This window comes from Pinus tabuliformis, chromosome 8, assembly GCF_031772625.1.
Source record: "Pinus tabuliformis cultivar Carrire ecotype Pingquan chromosome 8, CPIR1, whole genome shotgun sequence".
Taxonomy (NCBI): Eukaryota; Viridiplantae; Streptophyta; class Pinopsida; order Pinales; family Pinaceae; genus Pinus; species Pinus tabuliformis.
This window is the reverse complement of record NC_142294.1, coordinates 1,988,087,769-1,988,095,337: the sequence shown is the minus strand read 5'-3', so window position 1 is coordinate 1,988,095,337 and position 7,569 is coordinate 1,988,087,769.

Below are 7,569 nucleotides of genomic sequence, written 5' to 3'. Positions count from 1 at the left end.
GGGCACATATAAGGTGTCTTTTAGAACTCCTAAATGCCTCACATTAATTATCAACCTGGGTAAGTCTTTTTGTTTCAAGAGTGTACACAATATGTGCAAGTGATGAAAATCCTTTAAGATATCTTATTAATTTCAATACAAGAGTAAACGGATCAAACCATAACTATCAAACTTGTAACTTCAAGGAAATTAACCTATTCAAGCACCAAAACTCAATCTTAATCAAAAAGTCCTAATTGCAATTACATCAACTGAGTGCACCGTAGCGATAACAGAGCTCTTTCAGTTGAATCTAAACTTCTGCATAAAAGTAATACACATGATCTAACCAATAACACTATGGATTTCAATTAACAAGAAATTATTCTTACCTAATAATTAAATCAATCTACGACATAAATAAATGAAGCCAATCAACAGAAATAAGAATTAATGCAATGAATACACAAACTCAACACTAGTGAAAGTAAATCAATCATAAAGCTATAAAACAGAATAATTAAACTTGCAATAAAAGAAAGGTAAAACTATAAAACAGGGAACAACAGTGAAATCCACCAGTGGATAGGCCCAAGCCACCAGTGGTTACTGCTTAATTACTTCAAAATATTGTGAATAAATCTCAATATGAATTATATATTATTCATAAAATCCAAATGTCATTACAGCACAATGTATCCTTCAGAATAACGCTTTGTATATTAAAATTAAAATTGAAGTAAAAAGTCGAAAAGCTATTCTACTCTATATGTTTTCCCCTCTTATAGTCAAAGAGGAAAAGTGATAAATGTGATTCCTCAACCAAATACTATTATCAGACAGTCTTCCATCTTGCGCTGATCCTCTTGGTTCTCTTCTCAATTGATTACACAAGACGCGCTCTTTTCTTCCTGTTTACTCTTTGTTGTTCAATAGTTTGAACATCAGTTGTCCCATTCGCTAATCTCTGCATAAAAAGCAACGAAAGTTAGTTTTGATAGCCAAATCACATCAAAAGTAGTTTTGTTCACTTTCTATAGAAATTATATCAAAACCTTATTACATCATGGCACAAATGCATAAAAAGGAGGGAAAAGATAGTGTAATCAAGAGTAAATTTATACCTTTTGCACGGCCCAACATCTATCACATAGCCGGAAAACATGCCACTGATAACTTCCACCTGTTACTGAAGTATACGCAAACTCCGCAACAGTTTTTCTACAACTTTTGTAGGTCGATGGGACATGACGAGCGTACTTATAGGAGCTATGAATTGATGATGGATAGAACGTCCACCTACAGAGTTCAGGAAGAAACGTGGCCCCTTGACAAGAATGCAGGGATGGCGCGAACGAGGCCGAGGTGAAGGAGGCCTCGGTAGAGGTCGCAGACAATTGATTTGCTACAATTGCGGAGGGCCATGACACTATGCCTGTGATTGCACTAATCCAATGCGCCCATCGTGCAAGTACTACACGTTTTTTTAACATAAAACAAAATATTGTCCTACACTGATAGCCAGGATACATGACAAAGGAGCACTACCGCCTCCCTTGACTCAGAACTTGCAGATGATGAGGTCTGATCCGCGTGAGGAAGAGTTGAACGTAAATATAGTGCTCCAAAGTGGAATCGCGATGGGAGATGATAAGGGAAAACATCTGGAAGACAGTACATGGTTTCACAAAGCCCCAAAGAAAGAGGCTAAGTTCAATTTGGAGCGTGATCGAGAAACCTTCATGGAAGCTAAGAAGCGATTTGCTGAGGACTCCACTTCAGGAAGCAAAGATAAATCGGAGCCGGAGATGGACCCCTCTATGGTGACAACTTTCCTCGAAACCTGTATGAAGTTACTGCGTGACAGTAAGGCCGTAAAAGGGTTACATGAACTTATCAATCGATGTGTTGGGACCGCGCCAGGTGAACTGCACGTAGTCCGCAAGATCGGAAAGCATAAGACAAGGACAAGACATGAAATGAGACTCACTATGTAGATCGGAGAATACAAAATGGATCACGTTATTCTAGATTTGGGATTAGATGTGAATGTCCTACCGAAATAGACATGGGAGAAAATGGGGAGACCTGTGCTGCAATGCTCTCTGATTCAACTAAGGATGGTGAACTAGCAGAAAATCATACCCATGGGGTTGTTGCAGGGAGTGATCATGGATATTGGGGTAGGAAGTGAGCTGGCAGATTTTGAAGTAATAGAGATTGTTGATGTCAACAATCCCTACCCTGCGCTATTAGGAATTGACTGGGCTACTGATATGAATGGGGTAATCAATCTGAAGAAGTGAAAGATGATATTTGAAAAGAAGTCACTACGCATAATACTACCCCTGGATCTTGTTGAATGATTGCGCTATACGGAACTGGTCCGCGACTATGAGAGTGATGATGATATGGACTGCATCTATAAGATAACAACGTGAAACCAAAACTGGGTGAATCCCACCACGGATGAGCAGATTACATGGGAGCGTGAGATTTCCTACACTTCAGACTCCGACAAAGAAATAGAACATTGGTAGAATCGGTTACACGAAGTAACCACGCTAAATTGCAACACGATGACCCAATCATTGCATTGTGTGTTGTTTAAGGAAATAAGTCTACCTACTTATGATGGACTGAATGAGGTAGATATCTTTTTGGATGCATTTGAGAGGGAGGTGCCAGAAAATCGACGCTTCTAGGACTTGGACTGGGCACTGCGCGCTACGCCCGTAAGATGGTGGGGTACGCACAAGGGGATCTTTGATGATTGGCGCGAATGTAGGAGAATGATGCGAGCACGATTTGGGAAGCCTAATATGCAACTGACAGAGAAGTATGATGGGAAGAATGATCCGCGCATGCATCTGGCCAAGTGGACACAGGATTATGGAGAAAAGCCACAGCCTGAGTGGATTCACTTATTCTGCCATACCTTGGCTGTAATCCCAATGAATTGGTATGTAGAAACAGAGCTTTGCAAAAGAGACAGGCGAATGGGATATCCTGCGCAAAGGTTTCATGATGACATTTAGTTTTGAGGATAGGTTTGACGGTACTGAGGAAGCGCTACAAGAGGTGAAAGAATCCATTTTTAGGATACGGTAGGATCCTTTAGACCTGACGTAGCCTGAATGGGCTACTTAGCTGAGTCATGCACTGGAATGCTATAATGTAACTGCTGAAGAAGAGGACAAGGATCTGCAGAAGATTAACATTCCAGAGGTAGAAGGCCACCGCAAGGTTCAGGGACCACAGATTCAGAACCCTCATATAACCGTGGCAGTGAAAACTAGACTAGTGAACATTGGTACGGAGGCAGAACCCAAGTTAGCAAAGATTGGAGACTACTGGAACGACATGATGGTGGATAAGGTCATTGAGTTACTCCACGAATATTAGGACTTATTCCCTACCAAGCTTACAGATTTGAAAGGAATAATCAGAGACCTAGGAGTGATGAAGATCACGCTAAATCCCAACGAAAATCTAATTAAGCAGAGGCCTTACTGCCTAAATCCAAAATACAAGGAGAAGGTCTGCTTAGAGCTAGACAAAATGCTAGCAGCAGGCATCATTGAGCCTATGGAAGAATCTGATTGGGTAATCCCAATGGTGGTGCAAGAGAAGAAGCAGAGGGATGAGATAAGGATATGCATGGATCTTAGAAAGCTGAATGATGCCTCTGTGAATGATCCTTTCCCAACTCCATTCACAGATGAGGTGTTGGTCAATGTAGGTGGCCAGGAAGCATACTCTTTCACTGATGGGTTCTATGGGTACCACAAAATCAAAATCGCGCCGGAGGATAGGAGCAAGACAACCTTCACGACTGAGTGGGGTTGCTTTCAATATATTGTAATGTCATTTGGGTTGAAGAATGTTCTTGCTATCTTTTCATGCATGGTTGTTGCGGCATTCAAGGAATTTATTCATAAGTTCCCAGAGGTTTATTTTTATGAGTGGACTTTATTTCGACTGGTTAAGCACCATGTAGCGAGCTTTCACTTCATGTTGGATACCTGTCAAAGATACCAGATCGCGCTAAACCTCAAGAAGTGTTTGTTTTGCATTCCTCTTGGGAACCTATTGGGGCATGTGGTTTGCAGACAAGGCCTGATAGTAGACCCTGTGAAGATCATCGTGATTCTAAACTTGGAAGCCCCGAGAAGTGTGAAATAGTTGCGCGCTACTCTAGGACATTTGGGATATTACAGAAAGTTTATCAAAAGATATTGCTAGGTTACCGCACCAATGGAAAAATTATTGAAGAAGGATGTCTCGCTCTGCTAGAACGATGACTGCAAGAAAATCCTAGATATATTGAAAGAAAAGATGGTTACCACACTGATTCTAGTCTTCCTGAACCAGAAGAAATAATTTCATGTCCATGTTGACGCGTCATGTACAGCACTTGAGGCAGTATTAACACAGGATGGTGAAGAAGGCTTGGACCACCCTATCACATTATCAAGTCACAGATTATCCAAAGCAGAGAAGACCTATTGCACCACAGAGCGCGAAGGGCTAGCTATGGTGTATGCGCTCCAGAATTATCGACACTACTTGCTAGGGTGTCACTTTAAGATGTATATGGATCACATTGCGCTGAAGTACTTGGTCAATAAGACTGTGTTGGGGGGGAACATCTACAGATGGGTCTTATTGTTTGAGGAATATGATTTTGAAGTTTTTGTGAAGCCTGGATGATTCAACGCGGGGCCAGACCACCTATCGCGCATTGAGACAGGGGAGGAACCCACTGGTTTAGAGGAAGGATTACCTAACGTGTAGCTATTTGTTGTACGTGTCGTGAATGGACATTTCGAGGATATAATACACTTCCTAACAACTGGAACTGCACCGAAAGGATATTCTGTCCAGCAAAAGAAGGAATTAGTAGTGTGCGTGAAAGACTTCTCTGTCATTGTTGGGCATCTATACAAGATGGGGACTGATGAGATATTGGGAAGGTATGTACCTAAGTTTGAATGAAGCAGCATCCTTGTGGATGCTCATGGGGGTGCCGCGGGAGGAAATTATGCAGGAAGAGCAACCACGCAAAATATTCTACGCACAGGGTTGTGGTGGCCAACCCTTCATCGGGATTCAAAAGAATATTACAAGGTCTGTGTTGTACGTCAAAGAATAGGTAGGCCATTGTGGAGGGATGAAATGCCTTTGAATCCACAAATGACGTTGCAACCTTTCAAAATGTGGGCAATAGATTTCGTAGGACCAATTCAGCCACAAGGGAAGACAGGCACAAGGTATATTATCACTGCAAGGGAGTACTTGACTCGTTGGGTAGAAGCACAGCTGGTGAAGGATTGCATGGGCACGAATATCATTAAGTTTCTATTTGAGCATGTACTGATGCAATTTGGTTGTCCAAATATCCTAATGAGTGATCGTGGTATGCACTTTCTGAATGAAACGATCAGCGCACTGACGGAATAATTTCAGGTGTATCATCAAAAGAGCACACCTTACCACCTGCAGGCTAACAGGATAGTGTAGGCATTCAACAAAGTTCTTGAAAACATGCTAACCAAGGTACGCAATGCTCAGCGAAGTGATTAGGACCTACGCATACCTGCAATATTGTGGGCTTATCGGACAACATGCAAAAAACTAACAAGACAGACACCCTTTAGGCTAGTATACGGGGTTGAAGCGATGATGCCTATGGAATACATCATGCTTAGTCTAAAAATAGTAGTGCTCACAAGTATGACAGATCGTGGGGCCCTAGAAGAGAGGCTCGCGCAGTTGGATGAGCTGGAAGAAGAGAGATTTTGGCTGGATTTCACCAGCAGGTCCAAAAGCAGCATGAACAGGCGTGGAACGATTGACATATTAAGCTTAGCACCTTTAAGGTAAATGATTTGGTGCTATTATATGATAGTAAGTTTGAAAATTTTCCAGGGAAACTCAGAATGCATTGGCTGGGGTCGTATGTTATTAAGGATATTACCGATTGTGGCGCGGTCCAGTTGGTTAAGTTGAATGGAGATGCCTTCATAGGAAAGTGAATGGTGTTTGTTTGAAGCCCTACACAGGTGGCCCGACCATTTGACTAGCCAACAGAAGCATAGTATTAGCGCTCCAAACAACTGAAAGGAGGCGTGGGACTATAAACTACACTACCCGGGAGCTACGCGATTTCAGGACTGCGTGAAGTAGCAAAGTGTCACAGGGTCCGCAACAACACGAAGACAGCTACGGTGGTGCGCAGCTCAGCCGGAAAGCGACTATTAACATCACTATTCACGATTTTATGGTTGGTTTGAGGCCAAATGGAGCGGGCAGTAGGCATTTAAGGCGAACTTTATGGGCTAGATTATTGAAAATCTACCGCTAATCTAGCATTAATGGGCCGAATGTGGGGGAAACAGTTGATGAGCCCCAAATTTGGTAACATTTTGGGCTCATTTGGCCTAACTACCCTTGCTCAACCCTTCATTTTTCATAACTTATGCATCATTTTTTAGTATGTTTATGTCATTTGTACGAATAAGGGTAGTCACTATTCCTAGGTGGCTAACACGTGATCCTTTCAGGTTTTTTGACACATGATTGGAGCAAAACCAAGCAGATAAGGGCTAGGAGACAGCCAAGATGGGGTTGAGGATTCGTAGGAGGGTTGTCCACGGCATTAAATGGCCTTCCTCGGGATATTCACCCCCAAATTCGAGCTCCAACAGCCACCACAACCAGATCTAGAAGGCAGCCAAACAGATTTTGAGGAAGCAATTGTTCACTCCCAGTTTGGTCAGCCAAGTCCCACAGATTTAGGATGCCAGCTTGGGGCCTCGTGATGTATAAATGATAAGGCTTTAGCCTTCGAAAAGGACTTTTGAAACACTGTTGCACATTCTGCACTACGAGCTGCTAGCTTTGTCTTTGCTCTTTTGTAGCCATCATTAGCATACTTTTTGACTTATGATTATTATTTTTTAATGGGAAGCAGTCAGATTTGATCTCAGTTCTGAGTTTTTAAAGGAGCTATAGCTCTCGGGGTTGGGCCCAACCTGAGAGCCTAAGGCCTCCTTCTTTTGTATTGATATCTTTTCTTTCAGCATTATGGTTTTCTTTAAATGCATTTGAAACGCAGTTTGTTGAGTTAGATTTCGTGGTATGGTTAAGTAGGTCATTGTTAGAAGATAGAGTTGCTTCAGATGTTTAGAATAGAGTGAAGAGATTAGAATTGATAAAATTTTCAGAAAAGGGTTGCCTGCACTCTCATTTTCACCTCTTTCTAGGGGCTGGAATCGCAGACAGTGCTACCCACCAAAAAACATTAGTTTGCGCACTCATGCAATCTTTGGAGCAATATTTCCATTTGTAGAAGTTATCCATGCGCTCAAACCTCTTGGAATGTTTCTTTGCTTCAGTACCATACACGATTCTCTTTAGAAATGACGTTGTTGTTCAATGGTTTCATTAAACAGTTAGAATAGGTTAGTAATATTTTGGTTATGTGCAGGACGTGGATGATTTGGTTCAGTTTACACTGTGCAGTGCTACTCCCTCACTCTCTCGTCCTTCTAAGCCTCGTCCAGGCCAACTGCTCATCTCCCAATT